This window comes from Lissotriton helveticus, chromosome 2_1 (assembly GCF_964261635.1).
Source record: "Lissotriton helveticus chromosome 2_1, aLisHel1.1, whole genome shotgun sequence".
Taxonomy (NCBI): domain Eukaryota; kingdom Metazoa; phylum Chordata; class Amphibia; order Caudata; family Salamandridae; genus Lissotriton; species Lissotriton helveticus.
In genome coordinates, this window is record NC_136059.1 from 1,628,367,471 (window position 1) to 1,628,392,496 (window position 25,026).

Sequence of the window (25,026 nt, forward strand, 5' to 3'; positions counted from 1 at the left end):
ATGTAGAGAAAAGTGGCCTTTTTAGCTTTGAAGATTAATAGAATGTGTTTTTCTCTTCCCAGCACATCCATGTAAACTAAATGTATTATTCCTGTCTTAATAGACTTTGACTTGTTGCACATTTTGATAAACATTTTCAGTTAATAACACCTCTTTTTATAATGTGTGTGAATTAATAATGCACTTGGGACACATAATGGACTGATTTACATGAATTAATATTATCTTTGTGTTTGTTTTATTTTTGGGGCCTACACAAAACATGGCTGCCTGTGAATCCATCAAGACTATGGCTTGCAATTTAATGAGAAGGGAGCATGCGCAGACTGTGGCAGCTTTCCTCATGACAAAAAGTCAAGGACAACCTGAATTCTTGTCATTCTGCCAATGTACCAGTTAGTTAAAAGTGTCCATCTACTGCGCTGAGAAGGAACGAAAGATGAATTAGATTGAAACATTTTTTCTAGTAAATGTTGCAATGTTTATAAATGTAGTTATTCATGTATGCTTCTTTTGTTAAGACTAGTGAAGTCAGGTTTTTAGAATGAGTCAGGGAAGTGTGACCTCATGCCTTTATGACTGACCAATCACGTAAGGTTCTCCTGAAAAATGTTACATCTTTGTGTACTCTGCCAATAATTATGGTATAAATACTGTCCTCTCTGGATGGGAGCTGGCACTTCTTCCTTTTTCTCAGCTCAGCTGGCTTCTATGGGTTAGGTACGAGAAACGTCTCGGGAGATTGCTGAAGGGCAGGTTTGCGTCCGAGGAGATTCAGGGGGAGGTTTCTTGCTTCCACGTCATATCTTGGCACTTCATGCCGCATTCCTTTGAGGTCTGGTGAAGGAGGGGCTGCTTTCCTCTTTAGACACAGACAGACAGAGAGTGCAGTGGATCAGGATAGATGCTAAACTTTAAGTTCATGTTTTGACTAATTAATTAGGTCTAAAAGATTTATTTGTCTTATGCATTTATTTCTCTTAATGGGAGATTTTTTGCCAACTATTTAATTATTGATTAGCTTTGCAAGACTATTTTTCTTAGAAACTCTTTAAGAATTGCGACTGAAATTTTGCGCCACATTTTCATAACTACATGTAATGCTTATATGCAGACTGTAATGTGTTCTGTATTATTGATATTTTTCCTGTTTTCCAAATTCTGTAACCTGATTGATATTTTACTAATGAATAAAGGGTCAGAGAAAAATTAACTTTTTGGCTAGAAAATAAAACCCTTTAAAATACTCAACAACTCTCTTTTTTGGCTTACAATAATAAATTGCATTTTTGACTGTTCATCTTTATTTAAAGTCTCCTGAAGGTAATACATGGTGTGAAGGGCCCAACACCTTTTGAGCGGTAAATTAGAGGTAGCATGAGGGTTTTGCATTGAGAAACTACCAGAAGAAATTACCGCTCTCCATCAGTTTTTGGTAAGCAGAGGATGGTCATTATTGATTAGTTTGGTGATTAGTAATTATTGATTTCACCATCAACTATTCAACTAATGGATCATTGACCTTAAGAAGGGAAATAAAATAATTGCCCAAGTTAGATAAATGTCCAAGTCCTGATTCCTGACTCCAATGCTCAGAACCTGAAGACTGGCAAAGCAGTACTGGCAGGTGATGCAAGAAGTGGTGTGAGTATCAATAGGGTTGTGAAATGTTGTTAATATGCTAGCATGTTTTTTGAAGTGTTGAAAATAGTAAGGATTTTTATTGTTGGTGAAATTTTGCTCATTTTGAATTGATGGTGTTATTGATTATATTGGTAATTTCATAGGACATAATTTTTGGTTATTGATTACATGTTTTAACTCTTCATGTTAAGTTAGTGTCTTGTTCTTTGTTGTCTGGAACACGCAGGTATGCACACCTGTGGAATCCCGGGAAGGAATAGCGGGTGGTAAATGGAAGCCACACTGCACTGAGGTTACTCGCCTGTTGGAATAACACTGAGAAGCTAGGTAGGGCTGGCAGTGTTAAATTAGGGACTATTTTCTGTGTGAGTGATTAATAGCAAAGAGTTCGCTGGTGAAACTTTGGCCTTAGATATATCCTGAAGGATAAGTCCAAAGGAGTAGCAGGTTCTTCTGAGCTTGATTGACAGCAAAAGGGTTCGCTGGTGAAACTTTGGACTAAGATATATCCTGAAGGATAAGTCCAAAGGAGTAGCAGGTTCTTCTGAGCTTGAGTGAAAGGTAAGCGGAAGGGATTTACCTGTAGTGTTTGAAGAGTAAACGGAAAGTCTTACTTTGTGAAGGGTAAGCGGAATGTGTTACTCGCAGTGAATATAAATCTATCCTTTATTTAGCACAATAGACAGAGTAGTGAATGTATTTATGTTGTTACTAACAGAGTTATTGATTAAGAGAAATATTGCAGTAAGATTTTGTGGAGGGTCAGTGGTAGGTGTAAAACTGACTAAAATTGAGACTGACAGCTTTGGAGAAAAGAAATTGCATTGAACTATTGCAAAAATGAAACTGTTTGAAGGTTTAAAGAAGCTGTTAGGAGGTAAAGTGAAAAATTCGTTTTTTATTGGTGATGCTCCTGAAGGAACACCTGTGCATTTTATGTCTACCAGTTTGGGACAAAACACATGTATGTGGGTTCACCAATGGTGCAAGATTACTGAAAAAGAGGGTGCTTTGAGGTTTCCAAATAATGGTACTTTTGAATTGCAAATAATTGACAAATTAAGGGAAGTGTTATGTGAAATAAAGATACAATCTAAAGCTGCACAATTTGAGGCTTTAAGCCTGTGGGAGAAGACAGCAAGAGAGAAAGCAAGTGAGGATAAAAAGGTAAAGCACCATATACAGGAGAAGGGAATTAATGCTGACAAAGAGCTTCAAATAAATAATGATTCAGGGGATGAAATAATGGATGAATTGTTAACTGAGTGTCTACCACTTTATGTGGTTCCCATGAAAAATACTGAAAATAGTACACCAGTAAATACTACAGGGGCTACTGCTTCTGTTGAACAGAGAGAAATACAGACTGAGAAAACTGTGCAGACATTGTATATTGACCCACTACCTGTTGATTCAGTACTGACAGTGATACCTCCAGGTGTTACTGCTTTAAATATGACTGATTCAGTCCAAGAATTGCAAACTGCAGATGCACAGATAATGCCTAGAAAAATTATGACTGTCCCAATTAATATGGTCCCTACTGAAAAAGTTCAAAGAGCTGCAGAATCAGTGATTATGGCAGGGTTTATTTCAGAAACTCAGAATACACAGATTATTGAACAGAAATTACCTCAGGCACTTAAGGGTGAAGGAAAAATGGTATTTACAACATCTGCAGCCCAGAATAAAATAAATATATTTGAAAATGGGATTTTTCAAACCTGCTCTGAGGAAGCAGCAGTGATTAAAAATATAGAGAACATGGGAGAACATAACAACACAGGCCCTGAAAAAGAGAAACAGCTTAGTGTTTTAAATGGTACATGTGAACATGAAGAAATTAACTGTCCCTGCTGTTTAAATAATGAAAATGTGAACCAGTGTCATGAAAAAGAATTAATTTCCCTGAGTAAGGAAACAGCTACATGTGCATTAATTACACATAATGGGCTGACAGATTTGGCTCAAAAATATGAAACTGATGTTTCAGGAAGTTTTCCATTTCAGAAAAGTTTTAGGGTACACATGGATGATGAAGCAAATGAGAAAATGTGTTCTTCAGGAATGCAATTGCACATTACAGAAATAAAATATATTTTCAAATGCAATGGGTTTGAGCAATTAGGAGACAAGTGGGCACGAAAACATGAGAAGAAAAAGAAACAACCAGACCTAGAAAGGAAACTGGCTAAGGAAAAGAAGCCACCAGATATAATTGAGAAAAATAATAAGCAGAATGAGGGAGAAGCTTTTGCTTACTCATTGAGAGAAATGGTGGGAGAAGTGCATGTTCATATGCCACAGAATAAAAGTGAACTTGCAGCATTTCTGAACACAATCCCACAATTGAGAGACACATTTATGCTGTGGTACCCACAAGTTGATGGATTTGATGAAATATTGAAAGAGTTGTGCATTAATTTGGAAATGTTCTTTTATATTGCCATGCTGACTAAATTGTGGTTTGAATCTAAAGTTGTTGTTCAAGGGCCAGGTGAGGAGACAGTGAAAATGGTTTGCATGAATGCACCATCATTTTCTGTTGTTATGGAGGAAAATATAGCAGTGATTATTTTCCTGAAGGGCAGAGTGCCAGCAAAGGATGTTGATTGGGTACAGATTAAAAGAGCACAGGATGGAAGTAAAGGTATTTTGGTTAGTGCAAATTCAGGTATGGATGTTGTACTGCTGGAAAATGTGTCCTTTTGCCATCTTTATAACAGATTTGAGCATTGGAAGAAGAAATATAAATTTAAACATGATGCACAAAAACATGGAGAATTGCAGATGCAAAATATGCCAGCTAAGCAAATGCAAATGTCAGTTCAGAAACAGGTACCTATGGCAGGAATTTTTCAAGCACAGATGGTCCCACAAAATATGGAAAATGTTAAAATTAATTTAAATAAGTTGCCCAGAGCAAATGTGAATTATTTCCAGAGACAAAATGAGAACCCAGTCAAACAGGTTGCTTTGTTTGCAAATGAGAATTTTAACACTCACAATTCTGAATTTACCAATTCCATTGTGAAGGCAATGGAAAGTCTAGATTTAGTTGCAGGAGTTTTAAACAAAGAAATTACAAACCCAGTTTTAGAAAAGGTTGCACCAAAATTAGGCCCATTTGAGGAAGATTGCAAAACTGTTGTCTGTGACTCAGGCCTCGCAGGAAAACAATTATTTTGCAAATTAAGCAGCTCAGATTACTGTACCTCAGATAATGTTATTTTTCAGATTCCTGATGAGGATGTACATTTTAAAATGGCCCAACAAGAGACAGTTGTAGCATTGTTTTCAGAAAAGACAGTTGAAAAATTACCTTCTGCTTTGGAAAAAATAATAAACACAGAAATAAGAGAGTTCACAGAGAAGGATGCCAGGTTAATAACGTGTGCAGAACATGTCTTATTAAAATTTGAACCAGATGACATGTATTCAGGAACACAATCAGTTGCAGGAATTTTACCAATAAAAGGATTTTTGATGGAATTGATTGGAAGTTTATGTAACTTTCTGATCACAGGTTCACAGAAACCAAATAAAAAGAACAGAATAGTGCAGGAGATTAAAAGCATATTTTTTCCATGTTGTCCTGTGGTACCGAATCCAGCCAATATATTTTTTCACATTCCATGTGGTGAAGAATGGCTTATTTTTATTGATTTTTGCCAAGTTCATGTCACAGTGACATTGCATGAGAATAGTCAGGAGTACTGTCAAAAAGAAGATGAATGTCTGGGACACAAAATTGGAAAGGGAGGTAGAAAGGTGTCACCAGAGAGGGTGGAAATAATTTCCAAGATGAATTCACCTCAAATTCAGAAAGAAGACAGGAAATTTTTGGGAATGGTTAGCTGCTGTAGAGAGTGGTTACTAAACCTTTCCCTAGTGGCTAAGCCTTTACTGAGGCTGACACACTCAGGTGTGTCTGATCCGCTTCCATTGGACAACAACTGCACAAAAGCATTCCTAGAGTTGAAAGAGAAAAAATGGCGCGCCCCAGCACTAGGAATGAAAGTTTATTTGAAAGAAAATACACTAATTTGCAGTGAGAGGGAGGGCTGCGCTCTCTCATTGCTTATTCAAAAAGATGAATGTTTTCAAAGGTCTGTGATGTATTGCCCAATGGCCTTTGACCCTAACTTCACAGAAATGGCAGCAAATGAATTGGATTATGATGAAACTGAATATGAGTGTCTAAATATCATGAAAATATGCATAAAGCCAAATTCAGACTTGAAGGATGAACATCTGAGTCAGCCCAACAATGTCCATTTTGTAGATGGCCCATGTTTGAAAGGTGACACATTAAAAGCAGCACATGATGTGCTCCTTAACCACATCGATGCTCGATGAGTTCCAGCCCTGTGCTGGGTTTTACAAAAACCCATTATACATGACGAGCTGGGCTCGTCATGAGCGTGTGAGCAGGCTACTGCATGACGAGCCCAGCTCGTCATGAGCGTGGAAGGGGTTATACATGATGTTGTCAAAGCTTCATGGCTTTCAGTAGTTACCCCAGCCCAAAATTCGAAATTGATTGCCCTTACCCTAACATGCAGTATATCTGCTCAAATGAGAGTCACTGTTGTCATGGGAGAGAGAAATGCTAATTCAGTTGCACAAAATTGTGTTCTGTTAGCATATACATTCAATGGAATCTTCACAGTTGAATTAAAAGAGGCTCAAGAAAATGTTTTTGAAGCAGCACAACAGGGTTGTATCAGAACTGTTTTTGAGAAAAATGACAACTGCAAAGTGGCAAATGTGTTATTGCAAAGACTGATGCCCAGGTATAGATTGCCAGTTTCTCTGAAATCAGATCATAATGTGGTCTCAAAGATAATGAGTGCAGAACAACAGATTGGACAAGAAATGGATTGTAGCCATCTGCCTGAAGTGTCACTCATAATAAAGCAACACAATGGCAGCACAGAGTTACCTTTTGCAAAAGACTGTGTTTCAGCAACACTAAAGTGGCTTGAAAATACATATGCAAATGCACTTGTGGAAAACACTGAGGAGAACACTAGCCATTGCTGTGTAGGTCTGGTTGATGTACAGTGTGCAGTTTCTCACCAGATTGCAGCTGCTACACAAGATCTGCATAATGGATGGTGCAACGGCTTTGATCTGAGAGATGCTGTGGTGAAACATCTGAATCTGATTAAAGTGAAAATAAGAGTGAAAGGCCTTGGTTGAAAAAAGTGCAAAGGATTGATGGTGCTCTGTCAGAGTTTCACAGCACCTAAGTAGTCCAATTTGCATGGAAAGTATGAGCCATACTAATGACAAGCTGATGACAACTGAGCAAAGAAATGCTGAAACTGTCCTGTTGAATCCTATTTTATTATTTTAGTTACTTATTTTAAAGAAGACTGTTCCAAGAAGCTACTTACAGAACTCTGCACTAAAACAATTGAGCGTGGCTATATATGATCTGATTACAGACCAGACTTGTGTTTGCCTTAGAAATAGAAGTAACATTGTTATATGCTCAGCTTTTGCAATTTAAAAAAAAAAAAATACTCTCACTTGTGAAATTAAATATGTGTGATGAATTATAAATCATTTTATTATGATTTGAATTATCAGAAGGGTGGATTTGATGGAGCAGATTTCATCTGCAGTCATGCATTGTTTATTTTTTTGTGCTTCAGACAGGCTGCATTTAAATTGCCACGCACATTTTGGTGCAGGTTAAAAACATGGCACATGAAAAACATGAAAGTGAGGCCTATTCACTTCAGTCTGAAAATGCTTTTGCTGAATTAACATGTTTTTTTGCAATGTAGAGAAAAGTGGCCTTTTTAGCTTTGAAGATTAATAGAATGTGTTTTTCTCTTCCCAGCACATCCATGTAAACTAAATGTATTATTCCTGTCTTAATAGACTTTGACTTGTTGCACATTTTGATAAACATTTTCAGTTAATAACACCTCTTTTTATAATGTGTGTGAATTAATAATGCACTTGGGACACATAATGGACTGATTTACATGAATTAATATTATCTTTGTGTTTGTTTTATTTTTGGGGCCTACACAAAACATGGCTGCCTGTGAATCCATCAAGACTATGGCTTGCAATTTAATGAGAAGGGAGCATGCGCAGACTGTGGCAGCTTTCCTCATGACAAAAAGTCAAGGACAACCTGAATTCTTGTCATTCTGCCAATGTACCAGTTAGTTAAAAGTGTCCATCTACTGCGCTGAGAAGGAACGAAAGATGAATTAGATTGAAACATTTTTTCTAGTAAATGTTGCAATGTTTATAAATGTAGTTATTCATATATGCTTCTTTTGTTAAGACTAGTGAAGTCAGGTTTTTAGAATGAGTCAGGGAAGTGTGACCTCATGCCTTTATGACTGACCAATCACGTAAGGTTCTCCTGAAAAATGTTACATCTTTGTGTACTCTGCCAATAATTATGGTATAAATACTGTCCTCTCTGGATGGGAGCTGGCACTTCTTCCTTTTTCTCAGCTCAGCTGGCTTCTATGGGTTAGGTACGAGAAACGTCTCGGGAGATTGCTGAAGGGCAGGTTTGCGTCCGAGGAGATTCAGGGGGAGGTTTCTTGCTTCCACGTCATATCTTGGCACTTCATGCCGCATTCCTTTGAGGTCTGGTGAAGGAGGGGCTGCTTTCCTCTTTAGACACAGACAGACAGAGAGTGCAGTGGATCAGGATAGATGCTAAACTTTAAGTTCATGTTTTGACTAATTAATTAGGTCTAAAAGATTTATTTGTCTTATGCATTTATTTCTCTTAATGGGAGATTTTTTGCCAACTATTTAATTATTGATTAGCTTTGCAAGACTATTTTTCTTAGAAACTCTTTAAGAATTGTGACTGAAATTTTGCGCCACATTTTCATAACTACATGTAATGCTTATATGCAGACTGTAATGTGTTCTGTATTATTGATATTTTTCCTGTTTTCCAAATTCTGTAACCTGATTGATATTTTACTAATGAATAAAGGGTCAGAGAAAAATTTACTTTTTGGCTAGAAAATAAAACCCTTTAAAATACTCAACAACTCTCTTTTTTGGCTTACAATAATAAATTGCATTTTTGACTGTTCATCTTTATTTAAAGTCTCCTGAAGGTAATACATGGTGTGAAGGGCCCAACACCTTTTGAGCGGTAAATTAGAGGTAGCATGAGGGTTTTGCATTGAGAAACTACCAGAAGAAATTACCGCTCTCCATCACCGTGCACCACTGGAGTGTCACAGGCATTCTATCCTCTTACCATGGTCAGTGGAGGCATTGTTTCTACTAAGTTGCTCCTGAAGAAATATATCACTGGAGGACCCTTGATGAGTGCACACTACTTTCCACAGTGCTCTCTATTAATTATATGCACTAGAGGGGGTGGGCCCTTTAGGGCTCCAGAGCTATGCCCCCATTGTTATACCAAGAGTGAATAATAATCTTTTATTCTCGTTGGTATAAAAAGAAAATGCTGTCTAGCAGCAGCTTAAGGCAGCTCTGTTAGAGACAATGTCTGATGTCCGGTGCAGGCGCATATAGGCGCCTGCACCAGTCATCGGAGATTATCTGCGGCTTTTGAAACCGCAGCTCTGGCCTCAGACCTCTAGCTTTCCTCAGTGCCTCAAAATCTGTGACGTGGTAAAGCATCACAGATAAATTTAGACATGAGCATTGCTGGCTGAAGCCCTGCAGTGCACACATGAATCCTAAAGTCGCCCCACCCTTTCCGAGCTTTTCATAGAGTTGGGAAAGGGTGGGGTGAATGAGCAGAGACAGAAAACTTGAATCTGCGACTGCGCAGATTTGAGGTTTCAGTTTCAATTGTCCGAAGCTGAAAGTTTCAGCAGCAAACGGGAACTGCATAGACAGCAAGGTAAGTAAAAATGCTTTTAAATAATGTGTATGTATATGTGAGAGTGTGTGACCTTGAAAGTGTGTGTATATGTGAGCATGTATGTGTGAGTAAAAGAATGTCAATGAAGGAGTGAGGACTGTGAGTGATAAGTGTGAATGAATGAATGTGTAAGGGAGATAGACAGGGAGTGTAACTAAATGTTACTGTTTGTGAGACTGAGTCAAGTCTGAGTGAGTCGGTATGAGTGGGACAGTGTGTGAGAGAGAGTGATACTGAATGAGTCAGAGTGAGCAAGAATGATTGTGTCTGAGTGAGTTTGAGTAAGAATGACCTTTGGGGTTTGTAGAGGTCTCCCAGCGGCAGGGTGAGACAGTCTTTACTGATTGTCCAGTCTGGCAGTGGTGGGCAAGGTTTTGCGGCCAAACATCCACAGCAGGTTCTCTGTTCTAGGGAGTCAACAGCTCTTCTTTGTCCTTTCTCTTATTCGGTCCATCAAATCTGAAATTCAGGGCTTAGGAATGCCTCCTAAATACTAAATTTAGGGGCATTAAATGTAGTACCAGGTAATGGCCATTGGGCTATCTACCTTTGGTTGACTACTCCCTCTGTATGACCCCTCCCACAGGGGAATCGGCATACCCCTAACATGACAATTTCCCTCCATATCAAGATGGAGGGGACTGAAAAATGTGTTTCACCTCGCCTGCTACACCTTAGGGGAGGTGCTAGCTGAAGGTGGGCGGACCGGTGGGAAAACTAGAAAGAATATGAGGTCTATTCTTTCTAGTTTTCCCACCGGTCCTTCTGCCAAAAGTGAGGTCATGACAGGAGGGTTGGCATCCTCCACTAGTTGGAGCTGCCTGGGTTACATTTCAAAGATGGCATGGCCTTATAAGCTTCCCACACTGGAAGGATGTTCCTGCCCTGGCTGAGGTGTGAAACACGTCTGCCCAGAGGAGACTTTGTTCCCGGCCTCTGAGAGTGCAGGCTCTCACACCATGAGGTTAGGTACACATCTAATGGTGGCAGCTGGCTGGGAATGTTCAGCAGCCACACTAGTAGTCTTTAGGTTTTCAGGGGGTACATGATGTTTGGTACCAAACATTTGTGGGTACAGTGAAGCCATCCTGGAGTTAGGAAACTTGTAATTATGAGTGTCCTGCCCATATGGCTTTGCTATGCACTTACAGTTTCCAAAGAATGTACTTGGATATTGTAGGGGCATATCTGCTCCTGCAGCTTTGTCCAGACCTGAGGTATAGTGTACCCTGCCTTAGGGCTGGTAAGGTCTTCTGTAGAGGTGACTTGCCTATATCACAGGCAGTGTCTGTAGGTGTGGCACACAGAGGTGTGTGCCATGTTGACTCTTCTAGTTTTGCTTGCATCAAGGCATGCAGCCTGCAGTGGTAGTTTGCATAGCCTTGGTGAGGGGACCCTAGGGTGGCACAATTGGTGCTGCAGCCCCAGTGGTCCCTCTAAGTTTCTATGCCCTTGGTACCAGACATACTCTTTAGTAGGGACGTATAAAGGGTCTGAACCTGTGCCAGTTATGGTACAGTTTAAGGTAAAAAGATCTGGCACTGGGGACCTGGTTGGCAGTCACCCAGTACACTTACAGTTTAAATCACGATCCCCTTAGTTTTGTCCCACCTAACACAAATCAAAATAGAGAAAACAAACAGGAAGAATTAATAAGAAAAAGCCAGAAAACCCCCTTTCCCAACGTCCCCAACTAAACAATGCACTGAAAAATATGCCTCAACTACCTTCCCTTCATAGTCACAATGAGCATCAGCGTAAACAGCTGAGCATCAGAGGTAGTGGACTTCCCATATTCAAGGCCTAGCAGCCCAAAAAGAGTTCTAAAAATGTAAAACCGAATTTGCTACTTGAAAAAAAATTTAATAAATCTTCCCACCCCTGTTCATGGTCAGCTAGCTGGCAAGTGTGTTTCCTGCATGCCTCGTTTGCTATGGTGATGTGCAGGGTGGATGAGGTTTTGGACCTTCAATGGCAGCAAAGACGAATGTCTTGACAGAGGTGCTTCAGTCGGGAGTCACCCCATCTGAACCCTTCTTTTTAAAGAATCCCTAACTGATGTCCTACTTGGGGCCTGGTCCAAGCCTTGCACAGGGCCTGCTGTGCATAATAAAATTGCCTGCCACTGTTGTTCCGCTCCTGGGGACCCCAGTTTCTTTACCCACCACCCCACCCTGGAGAACTTCGTGGCCCAGGCCTCTAACTCTGGAGTTAATCCTGATGTGTTCCATACCACTCCACCGGATAAGGGATACAAGAGGTTGGATACCTTTGAGAAAATGGGTTGTATGAAGGAACCCCATATACATTTACCACACATGCCTTTACAACGCAGTCTCTACCTAACTGTGAGGTTACCCCAACTTACCTTACCACGCAAGTCATTACAACGACTTGATTTAGGTGGCGGTGGACTTTGGAAAAGTATAAATTACTAGTCCAACTCCAGTCTATGCATCAGTAGGGAAGGTGTTGGACTTAAAAATCCAACATCAGTCCAACAACACTTCCCCTACAGGAAGTCATTATAACGATTTGTGGGTTAAAGTAACATGCGTTAACGTCACAGTCGGGGTGGTGACTGCGTTGCATATGCTGGTCTTTGTTGAGACTGCGGGTAAAGGATATTTCCTGGAAGAGGATGTCCTCTTCTGCCAGCCTTGCACTGTGGTCAGTGAACACTGCATGCCTCTTGGGCCAATACACCCATATGATCCGGGCCATACTTTCCGAAGCCCTTGCTGAGGGGAGAGATGCAGCAAAATGCAACATATAATGTGGAATGAACATGACAGGCTTGCTAGGCAGAGTGATTTCATTGTCAGAAGCCCTTCGGCGCGATGCCTGGCTGAGAACCCTCAGCTTTTCAGGGGATGTCAGAGCCTCGCTAATGGACATGCCCTTTGAGAGCTCTCGTCTTTTTGGAAGAACGCGGGCTCAGTGCAGGAGATCTTTAACCCCTTCGACGCTCATGACGAGCTGGGCTCGTCATGAGGTAGCCTCCTCGCACGCTCATGACGAGCCCAGCTCGTCATGTAAAGTGCGCTTTTAAAAAACTCAGCGCAGCAGCAGAATTCCAACCGCACGCATGCGGTTAAGGATAGCAGATCTATGGCCAGCACCTTGAGCTTATCCATGGTCCCTCGTCAACCTCTGTCAACCTTCTGCCACAGAAGGGTTTTTTAACAGTATTCATACCTTCCTAGTCTTTTCGTAGCCTTGGACAAGGGTCCCACAGACCACGTGGGAGAGGTAGCCAAAGGGCAGGCCAGTACACCGCCCCCAGTTGCTGCGGCGTCTAAACCCCTTTAGTTTGCCCTAAGGCATCCAGTGGGTGGGCAGGTTAGGCCATCAACTGCACCACCAGAGTTTGGAAACATCTGACCATTGTGTTTTACAGATTGTAAAAAGGGGTTACAACATCCCCTTTATGACAATACCTACACCGATGTCACCCACTTACAATCAGCCGGTGGAGAACCACCTCTCCTTGTTTCAGCTGGAATTGTTGGTTCTCGTGGCCAAGGGAGCAATCAAGAGGGTGCCGGCATCAGAAGTAAGTACTGTTTCTATATCGCTACTTTCTGCTGCCCAAAAAGGACAGAGGCCTCCATACTGTCCTACACCTGCGCCTTCATAATTTATTTGTGAAAAAGGAGAAATTCAAAATGCTCATACTCCCTCAAGTCCTGTGTGCCCTGCATTCGGGAGACTGGATGGTAGCATTTGACTTGCAGGACACATATTTTCACATGCCTGTCCTGCCTCTCAACAGATGTTACCTGCCATTCACTATGGGCCAAGAGCCCTTTTTAGTTTGCAGTGCTCCCCTTCAGATTTATCAGCACACATTGAGTGTTATCCAAAGTGATGACGCTGGTTGCAGCATATCTTCGGAGGTCAGGGATTCCAGTCTTCCCCTACCTCGAGATAAGCTGTTAAAGGTGGGCTCCCAATAGGCAGTTGACCTTCAGCTCAAGACTAAATTGAACCTCCTGCACTTGCTGGTGTTCACTATCAATGTGCCGAAGTCACACCTGACTCCCTATAATGCGCCCCCTTTCATCTGAGCTGTTTTGGACAAAGGGCAGTTTTGGTGAGTACAGGATATTCAGGCTTTGACACCAATGTTTCAGTCTCTATTCTGTATTTCGGTATGAATGACACTGAGGCTGTTGGACCTCATGGCATTCTATATCCTGCTTGTAACACATGCCTGTTGGCATATGCGGACTACACAATTGGACCTGAAGTTCAAGTGGGCACAGCATCATGTGAATCTCTCCAACATAGTCCAGCTCTCAAAGGGAATTGTGAAAGATGTGCACTGTTGTGTGATGAACCACAATTGGGTCAGGAGCAGATCTTTCTACCTTCCTCAACCAGAGCTGACTATATTGACAGATGTGCCACTCCTTGGCTGGGCCAGCCGCCTGGAAGTGATTGAGATCAGAGGATTCCGGTCTCTGACAGAGTCCGGGCTTCACATCAGTATGTCAGAGCTTTGGATAATCTGCTTGGCATTGAAAGCATTTCTACTTTTGATCAAGAGAAGACTGGTACCTGTGTTCATGGAAAATGCAATTGCCATCTGCTACTGCAACAAACAGTGTAGAGAGGGTTGTGGACCCTTTTTCAAGAGACTCTGCATCTCTGGACATGTCTGGAACATCCGGGTGTTTTCCTGGTGGCTCAACACCTAGCGGGCTCTGTGAAGTTCAAGCTGGACAAACTCAGAGGACGATGCTTAGTGGATCAATAATGGCATCTCCATCCAGAGGTGGTGCAAGGTTTCTTTCAAGAGTGGGGAGAGCCTTAGCTAGATCTGTTCACCACCGCCAAGAACTTGCAATGTCCACAATTTTGTGCGCTGGAGTTTCCAAGTCGTCTCTCACTCAGAGATGCTTTAAGTCTGGAGTGAAGCTCCGGCCTCCTGTATGTCTTTCTGCCAGTACCACTCTGTCTAGAGTTCTCAAGAAGATCAGGAATGACCGAGTCCAAATCATTCTTGTGGTTCCAAATTGGGCAGGGAAAGTCTGGTATTCCGAGCTGTTGAGCATGAGCATCGGTCCCCCGATCAGGCTGCATCATCGACAGGATCTTCTGTTGCAACAACAGGGGAGTGTCCTGCACTCCCTTCACCTTTATGAGTGGAAATTGAGCAGTGACAGTGTAGTGTAGTTCCTATATTCCCAAAAAGCTCTGCGCATTGGAATAATATAAACAGCAGTTTAGACGTAGGACTGAGGTCATCTAGGTCTCTACTGACTATATTAGACTTAATTAGTTTTGCCAGCTAGCTCAGAGGTCACTAGAAACTTTCTCGAATAAACAAGGAGGAGTTTAACTTCCCTGGATAGACAAGAAGGGACTAGCTTCTGACAACCATAAAACATGACAACTTTGCTCCCTCAGAATAAGAGTGTATCTCTAGAGTTGTGTGAAAACAATAGACAGCTATTTCACTCAGTCAATTGTGCATACTTAGTTTCACCAGAGTGCAGAGAAATAGAGAGACGGGCGTTTTCAATAAAAGGTGTTATTTATTGAGCAGTCTTCTTTCTCATGCAAGAGAAATGAATTGCCACAATTGCAATACTTATAGTAAAGTAAAGTGCGTACAGTAAAAGGAGTATTATAAAATAATACTGTAAAAGCATTGATATGGTTTCTTAGCCATATGATACTTTAAAATAGATAAAATATATACATACATAAATACATTGACTAACGTACTCAACTGGTGCTTCTAAATACGCCTACCCCGGTGTACCTGACCTAAGCCTAATACGTGGGAAGGAGTAAGTAAGTAGCAGTTTAAGTTAAGTTGGTTTTGCCAATAATCTGAATCAAGAATTCTCTTTAAGGGTTTAGTCAGCTCCGTACCTGGGTAATAGAAAGCAGGAGGTCTGCTATCTCTCTCTCAGGACTCAATATCCCAGCCACCCGCAAGGGCGGCTGAAAACACCGGAGCTGGATTTTCTCGGCTGGAGAAAAAGACAGCGTCTCTCTCAGTGCGTCAAAAGGGAGGGGCGGCGTCCGTGGGCTCTCGCATCAGCTGGGCTCTCGGGCAAGTAGATAGCCGCTCTGCTCCAAACCACTGTGTGTTTGCTTAAGGCAACATTGGTATATTTATACCTGAAAGGTGCCGGGTTTGACGTAAGGTTGGACATAAGATGTCAATAAAGATGTCATTAAGAACTGGCCGTTCTTTCAGTGCTCGCAGGAGTTCTAGGACAAATCAAAACAGAAGCATGGGGATTTCCCAGGTTGCTGGAGGTTTGCTTTGTTTAAAGAACGCGTTGTACTCTCTAGGAGTCTGGGGAAGTAGCCTTGCTTAATTTGGACTGCATGGGCTACGACTAAATATGGATATGAGTCTTATGCCTTTATAAGGATATTATTTATTATAGCCATGTAAGGGCATAAATTAGAAATATCGAATTAGGGTCCTAGATAGAAATACAACAACAGTTGACAGCTTTCAAACTTACTCACAAAGTTTGTGATGTTATTCTAGCATCAGGTATCCCTACACTAAGTCGGTATACATCAGTTGGTGGGATACATTTGTGGCATGGTGTTAATATTGGAACATTAATCCTCTATCTATACACCTTTCTCAGGTTCTTCTGTTTGGTCTGTCCTTGGCCCAGCAGGGCCTTGTTCTCAGCACAGCAACCTATGCGCTATTTCAGTCTTTTTGTGGTTGCCAGACCAATCTTCTTTGTTCAAGTCACCTGTTGTAGCTAGGTCACTCAAAGGATTGCAGCATATATTTCCTCCCAGGCCATTCATGATGCCACAATGGGACTTAATGTGCACATCCTTTGAGCCCCTGCACAATTTCTTTTTGTTAGGAATGGGGGTCTCTAGTTGGCAGAGTTGGGTACCTTTGTCCAGGTAGGGACCCTTGCTTCTAGTCGAGGTTAGGGAGTTTCACCTATAGACAATCCCTGATCACCCCCTTGTTAGCTTGGCACGAGCAGGCAGGCTTATTTCCGAGGTAGTGGGTAAAGCATTTGAGCACACATACAGTAATACAGTGAAGACACTAAAAATTGACACAATACCAGTTTAGAAAAATAAGTGATCTTTATCTAAACCAAACAAGACCAAAATGACAAAAATCCAAAATAGTTATAAAGATTTGACTTTTAAAAGGTAAAAACAGTTCTGTCCATAGCACACTATAGATGTGACACTTTCAACACAAAGTACCTAGGATGCACCAAAATCATAAGCAAAAACAGCCGCAGGGAAGGTGATGCATCGGTTCCTTATGCACGGGGAATGTGATGAGTTGGTTCCTTGCTCCAGGGGAGGTGATGCTTCGGTTCCTTACTGAAGAGGAGGTGATGCGTCTGTTTCTTACAATGCGGCCTGGCATTGCTGTAGACTAGGCTCCCCGGTGCGATACGTGGAGATTCGGGGATGCGTCGGTTCTTGATGGGGTGGCAACTGCACTGCATTGATCTCTTCAGCCGCGGTCCCACGATGCATCTGTTCTTGCAGTCGCACAGCAGGGCCTGTGTCGTAGTTGGTGCTGTGATCTCGGACTTTGGGGATTGGTACACAAAACTCTGCGGGCGGGGATTTCTTCAGGCACGGACAGGCGCTGCCTCGGTTTCTTCAGCAGCAAAATGGCGATGGGTGGAAATTCTTCCTGCACAGCGGTGTTACTTCAAAAATGGGTGCAGATGCATCACCCTTCCGTAGTTGCTTCACTTTTCCCAGCTCCAAGCAGCAAGAACAACCTCCAGAGACCCAAGGCAGGAACGGGCACCTCTTGGCAGGTCAGAATTCCCAGCAAGGAAATTCAGGATAGCTGGTGGTGAAGCCTTTGCGTCCCTGAGACTTCAGAACAGGAGGCAAGCTCTATTTCAAGCCCTTGGAGATCTTCTTCAAGCAGGATACACATCACACAGCAAAGTCTTTGTCCTCTCCTTGGCGGAAACAGCCACTGCAGGCCAACCCCAGACAGCTCACAGCAAAGGGGCAGTACTTCTCCTTCAGCTTTCTTGATTCGTCTCCTTGGCAGATGTTCTTTTTGAGTCCAGAAGTAATCTAAAGCCCTGGGGTCTGGAACCAATACTTATACTGCATTTCTCTTTGTTCTCTAGTGGCAGAGGGGCTCTGTGCTCAGTCAAAACCAGTTCTGTCCTCTCTGGCCCAGCTTCCTGGCAGGAGGTGGAGACAGTATTGTCCAAGGCAGACAAGACCTACTCAGGTGCAGGGAAAGCTCCTCCCACTACTCTAAATGCAACCCAGGTCTATTCAGCCCAGACCTGCCTTTTCCAGGAAAGGCAGGACACACCTCAACCACCCCAGTGGCTGTCTAAAGAGAATGCACATCATCCCCAGCCTCTGTCACTCCAAAACCAGACAGTCAACCCACAAACCAGCAAAGGCTGGTGTCCAAAGCATCTAGACCACTAAAATGAAATCCAGCACACAGCAAAAATACAGGAGGCAGAGGCAAAAAGACAGGGAAAAACTCTGTGTACACCCTCCATACAACATCTTCTATCCGGACAATCTGGTGCTCCGGACACATGACTCCTTCTTTTAGAAGGTTGTAATTCCTTTCCATGTAGGCCAGAATATCACTCTGCCTAACTTCTATACTCCACCTTCAAAGGAGGAGAGACTCCATCATCTGGACCCAAAGAGGGAGTAGTTGCTCTACCTTGATCGCACAAAAGAGTTCCAGATAGATGATCAACTCTTTGTGGGGTACCTAGGGGCTAAGAAAGGGAAGGCTGTGCTAAAACTGACCATCTCAAGAGGTATAGTGCTCTGCATAAATATCTGCTATTCATTGGCCAAGAAGCAACCCCCTGAGGGATTACATACTCATTCCACCAGAGCCAAGGCTGCGACCACTGCGTTAGCCCAAGGAGTCCCTGTCCTGGGTATTTGACAGACAGCAATTTGGGCATCTCTGCACATGTTAATCAAGCACCACTGCCTGAACAGTCATGTCCATTGTGATGGGCACTTTGTCAGTTTGGTCCTGTAGGACATCCTGGTTTAAATCAGCTTTGCTACCCTCCTCCCTGGAGGCCTTGCTTGGGTCTTCTATTCTAAGATAAGGAATCTATGGCTAGATGTCTCTATCAGATGAACAAGTTGCTTACCTTTAGCAACGCCTTATCTGGTAGAGACTCTATGTAGCTGCAGATTCCTTAATGCCCAACTCATCCTCCGCGCTCGCAGAACTGATTACAGTGTGAGGGTCACCCTTTTAAGGGCCTTAAAATTTCTGCTCACTTCTCACTTTTCATTGTGGACCTGCATTCCTGGTGTGGAAAGTTGCAAAAGGAACTGACATCAGTGCTCCGGGGTGTCATTTATATAGGCACCAAGCATCTCATTGCTGGCGCAGACACCACAGAAACAAAGCCGAACTACGCCACCTACCGGCACACAGGTGTAGTGCTTGAAAATTTCTGGATCTAGTCTGATGCCTGGGGATATTGTAAGGAAAGGAATTTGCAGCTAGACAGAGTCTCTACCAGAGAAGACATTCCCTAAGGTTAGTAAATTGTTCTTCTGGTAAGGAACAGACTGCAATGGTTAGAGGGACCTGGTAAATAATTGCACAAGAAGAGGGGTGTGGAAGGGGAGAGAGATGCAGAGGTCAGGTCTCATTGGGACCAGGTGATGAAATTGGCATTATCGTGAAAAAGGAAGGTAGGACGCATGACAGTGTCTAGGAGTCCATTTACAAAAACACACCAAAGTAGGGACAAAGCATGAACGGATACAGGGAGAAAATGGTACAAGCAAAAAATAGAGAAGGAAAGGAAAAAACAAACTGCATGGGATACCCAGTATGTGCAGGAGAGTAGAAGAAAGAAATTACACAATATTAACAGGAAAATAAGTCTACTATAGTTCATAGCCTGTTGAGGTGGATTGAAGCAACAATACCAGGATGGGGAACACATGGGAAGGTAGAGGACTGAATGCGGGGAATGGATCCAGGTAGGAATGGGATCCGAGGAGAACTGGTACATGGAAGTGTACATGAAAGGCGGGGAAACGGACAAGTCAAAGTGGTCAAGGCTCTGTAGGGCAGAGGACTGAATGGAAGAGATAGCCCAAGCATACAGAATAACCACAACACCTGGGAAGCTGGCACAAAAAAAGCATATTAAATTGAATGCCAGCGGCTGAAGGAACAGGATACTCCCATAGGTTCCCCTCAAAATTGTCTACAAAGCCTATTAACTGAATTGCCTTTAGCTAACCTGTGCCCTTGCAAGTAGATGGAAAACAAAAATGGCATAGGACCCGACTTGGATCCAGGTAGTATGAGGCCCCTTCCAGTCAGCATCACACCCCACAATCCATGGTCAAAAAGGGGAAGACACAAATGAGCCGCAGAATCAGCAGGCTCGGGTCTAGGGGCAAATTTATTAACAATTCATGTAACACAGTGCAGCAAGGCAAGTTTATATGCTGTGTTTTGTGAATGGGAGAGAGCTGAGAAGGGCCATATCTAAAATATGGTACTCTTGAGCTCTCTTCAAGTGCTTGCACACTTGTTGCTGCTTAGCAACAACACAGAAACCCTTGCATCATGCTACAAAGGGGCTTGTGTTAACTGCAGGAATGTTTATGTGCAGGATCCTACAAACAAACAATTCAAAGAGGCATTTTCCTCTTTCTATAGGTGGAAATGCAGGACGAATTAGGTCTAACTTCTGTTTTTGCTCTCATTGAAGAAGGCGAAAAGGATATCTTCCCTTGTTCCTTTGCTCTCCTTTAGCTTTATCACCTGTGGAAGAAAAGCCTGGCCCTGTTTACGATGCCAGCATCTGTGCAATCCATGCCCTTATAAGAATTACAGTTCCCCCTAGCTAGCTACATACTCACAGCATATGTATGGGCATTAGAAGAAATATGTGACTGTGTTAATGTCTATTTACAAAAAGAAAAGATTCAGAACTATGATTACTAAATTAGTCTTTTCCATCCCTCTCCTACCTGAAGCACATAACAGTAGACCCACAGAGAGCAAGGGAGAATAGCCAACTATTGACAACCAGAGGCCTTCAAGGTGGAAGGTGCCCATTCCTGCACAAAAACAATCCTGTGTGCAAATCAGGCACCCATGCACCACGGAGCTGTTGTGAACGTATCTAGGACCGTATTTAAGTTGAGTTGCCTGGTCTTTAAATCTCTAGTCGGCCTAGGCCCTACGTTCATCTCCTCTCTCATCCACCCGTATCCCTTCCCGCAACCTGCGCTCGGCTCACTTGGCTCTTCTTAAAGTCCCCAGAGTCAAGCGTAAGAAATGGGGCGGCCTAAGATTCTCGTTTCTAGCTCCAACTTTCTGGAACGCCCTTCCCCTGGACAGAAGGTCGGCCTCGCTCTACACCCGCTTTAGATCCCTCCTCAAGACTCACCTTTTTCGCTCTGTGTACAATTAAAATCTTTATACCCCCCTCTTTTCCGGTCCCTCTTACCCCTCCTCACCCCCACCTTGCTCCTGTCCTCTCCTTTTTCCTCTCACTGTCCAGTTAGGAGTCCTCTGTCCTTCTGCCTTAGCGCCAAGAAACTGTACAGTGTATGTTGCGCTTTACAAATTCCTTTCACATCACATTACATTTAAATATTCCCGATTTATGCCCTTGTGTGGTTATAACAAATCATATCCTTATAAAGGCATAAGACTCATAACCATATTTAGTCATAGCCAATGCAGTCCAAATACAGCAAGGCTAATCCAGTAGACTCCTAGAAAGCAAAACGCGTTCTTTAAACAAACCAAGCCTCCAGCAGCCCAGGAATTCCCCCTGCTTCTGTTTTGATGTGTCCAAGAACTCCTGGAGTCCTGAAAGTACTGTAAGTTCTTAGTGACGTCTTATGTCCAACCTTACGTCAAACTCGGCACCTTCCAGGTATGAATATACCAACAGCTGCCCTAGCAAACACACGGTGGTTTGGAGCAGATCGACTATCTACTTGCCCGGCGCCCTGCTGTGGCAAGTGCCGAAGAAAGCCGACCCTCCCATTGACGCACTGAGAGAGACGCTGTCTTTTCTCCTGCCGAGAAATCCAGCTCCAGTGTTTCCAGTTACCCTTGCGGGTTGCTGGGAGATCGAGTCCTGAAAACGAGATACAAGACCTCCTGCATTCTATAAACAAGGTACGGAGCTGATTAGATCCTTGGAGAATTCTTGATTCAGATTCTTGGCAAAAACTATCTTAACTTAAACTGCAGCTCACTTACTCCTTCCCATGTACTAGGCTTAGGTTAGGTACACCGGGGTAGGCGTATCTTAGAAGCACCAGTTGAGTACGTTTAGTCAATGATTTTATATATGTATATATTTTATCTATTTAAAACACAGTATGGCTTAGAAACTGTACCATGCTTTTACAGTATTATTTCATAATACTCCTTTTACTGTACGCACTTTACTTTATGACAAGCATTGCAATTGTGGCAACTCACTTCTCTTGCATGAGAAAGAAGACTGTACAATAAATAACCACCTTTTATTGAAAACGCCCGTCTCTCTATTTCTCTGCGCTTCTGGTGAAACTAAGTATGCACGATTGACTGAGTGAAATAGTTATCTATTGCTTCTGCGACTCTGGAGATATACTCCTTATTCTGGAGGGAGCAAAGTTGTCATGTTTATGCGGTTGTCAGAAACTAATCCCTTCTTGTCTATTCAGGAAAGTTAACACCTTCCTGTTTACTCGAGAAAGTTTCTAGTGACCTCTGAGCTAGCTGGCATTCATAATTAAGTCTAACATATTCAATAGAGACCTAGTCGACCTCAGTGCTACGTCTAAACTATCGTTCATGTAAGTCCAATGCGCAGAGCCAATTGGGAATATAGGAACTACACTACATGGCGCCCAACGTCTGGTAAGGCGATAAGTTAACGCTAGATACTAGAGTAACTCAGTTGTGCTTTTCACACAGACCCCTTTTTCCGGTAAAAACTCCAATAGACGTCTGGAGTGGGTGAAAGGTTAATATCCGCCAAAACGTAGTTGGATGAGAATCCTTTGTATTAGTTCTTGGTTTAGTCAACGTTGAAGGATACAGTGTTCCAAAATATTGTGCACCCAATCTTTGTTTCCTTGATACTTGCTCTGCAAAAACTTTCTGTCAGAAAACATGTCAGAAATTGAAGACGAAAGGGAGAGAGCTAAATTAGCAGCTCAACTTTTAGCGGAAGACACAAGTCTCCGGGAAGAAGACCCGGAGGCTATACTAATACCAGTCAATGTAAGGAAGAGTGTAACTTACAAACTTATAGAAAATAGAGTATCATCAAGAGGTGGTACAGTCATATTTGTGGTAGAGGCCCATGAATATCGGCAGACAGAGGTATTCTATTCCTGGATACATTTTCCAGCAGCACATGCTGTGACACACGAGTTCCACTACTACAAAATAGGGGAATCTCCAACGGAAAACGTTCCTTTTGAGGACGTTGAAATTCCACTAACATACCAAGAGCATCAGCTCTGGTATAATGGCGCCCTAAAACATCAATATCACTTCACCAGGCTCGGTCCACTAGGTAGACCAGGAGCCACATGGCCGGTTCTAGCCAGCTGTACACCACATCCTGACATTGAAAAAATGTAAAGCGGAGAACTTTTAGTTCAGCTAAAACAACTAATAAAAATACATAGACAATTGGTCCGATATGTCATGTGGACTTTAACAGTCCAACCAGCGATAAAAATTCCACAGCACACCCCTCACCAGGGAAACACAAATAAAATTACACCACAGACTATACAATCAGTCATTGGCAAATTACCTGCAAAACGGGAACAAATTCCATTCTGGTTAGCTCAAAAAATCACTAAGATAGAGGCAGTATTTCCTGATACTATACCTAATGAGAAACACAGAATTCTGGCTATCTGCCTCCAATGGGGATCGCACCACATGTTGAGGACTGTGACACTTGGGGCACAGTCTTTTCTTCAATATACACAAAAACACAAGGTGTTCCGTCCATGGCAGTTATACCAGACGTACTAAGACAGATTCAAAATGAATACGTTCCAGAGCCTGCCTTAAATCTAGGCATGAAATTACTGAAAGACTTTAAACAAGTCTCAGCTATACTATTAGCCAACATAAAAGGAGAAGCAGCATCTGTGGCGATCCACCAAAAAATGAAAGAAACAGATATAGCAGAACAACCTTTTGAACTTGCCAGAATAATTGAAAAATCCTATGAAGAATTAGGTAGAGATAGTTTGGGTGGGAAACCACTAAAACCACAACTAACTGAAAATCCTGAAAAAAGTTATATTAAAAATAATCTCATTACTCCAAAAAAGAAGTGGGAGGGTAATAAACAAACCAATCCCAGAGAAAAACAGTTCCAGTCCAGAGGAAGGTCTCCCCAACAAAGAAATAGATCTCCAGAACGGGGGGGGCAGGTCTCCACAACGGGAGCCCTCTGAGAAAAGATACAACCTTAGAGATCGGGATAAATTAAGAAAACCTGACAGATATCAAGATATTGATACACGTCCCTCTCGATCTTTTCAGACTTCCTCACAGCAATCGGAAAGAAGAGGATAGTCAGAACACAAAGAAGAGCACGTCAAGTCCAAAGACAAGGAACCTGCTCATCAAAGTAAAAAATTACAATTTCCAAAAAAGAAGGTAGCCAGTATTAAAATAAAACATGCCGAGGATTCTGAGGACACAACTCAAGGACGGAGAATGGGCCCAGACAATGCTAGACAGCGCAGCAGAAGTGACCATAGCTCGCAAGATCCTGATGAATCTTCTGGAGACAGTGGACACGAATTAATACATTCAGGTGGAAACTGCAGGCACTAGGGTTAGTGTACCCCATAAATTATATGAAATAACATTACGTATAGAATGGGACAAAACTAGGAAAATAAAAGGTCTCTTTTGGGAGAACCTATCGAAAGGCTATGATATCCTGCAAGCAGAGAAAGACTGGCCACCAGAGTTTGTCAGGGTGTGCCCACATGGCGAAGAAATGATTATGCCTGCCTTCTCAAATCACATTCCAATTCATAAAAAATACACATATGCTAGAAAATGGGCAGTGGCCCAAGCCCCTGCATTATATAAAAATCATGTAGGATGAGATGAGGATTCTCCTCACCATAAAATTTAGTTAAAAAATCAACCTACTGCACAGAGGCAGTATCCTGTTAAGCAAGAAGCTAAAAAACAAGTCAGGAAGATCTTAGATCAACTTGAATATCATGGGGTGATTGAAACATGCACCTCACAAATGAACATTCCTTTGTTTCCTCTCTCCAAGCCAGACGATTCATATCGTCTAGTTTTGGACTATAGACACCTAAACTCCTGCTGCAAAACATTTGCAGTACAAAACTCACACAGTGCAGCACTAATGAATAACATCGTGCGCAAAAAATATAAAACTACAATAGATATTTCAAATGGTTTCTTCAGTCAAAACATTGCACCAGAAAGCAGG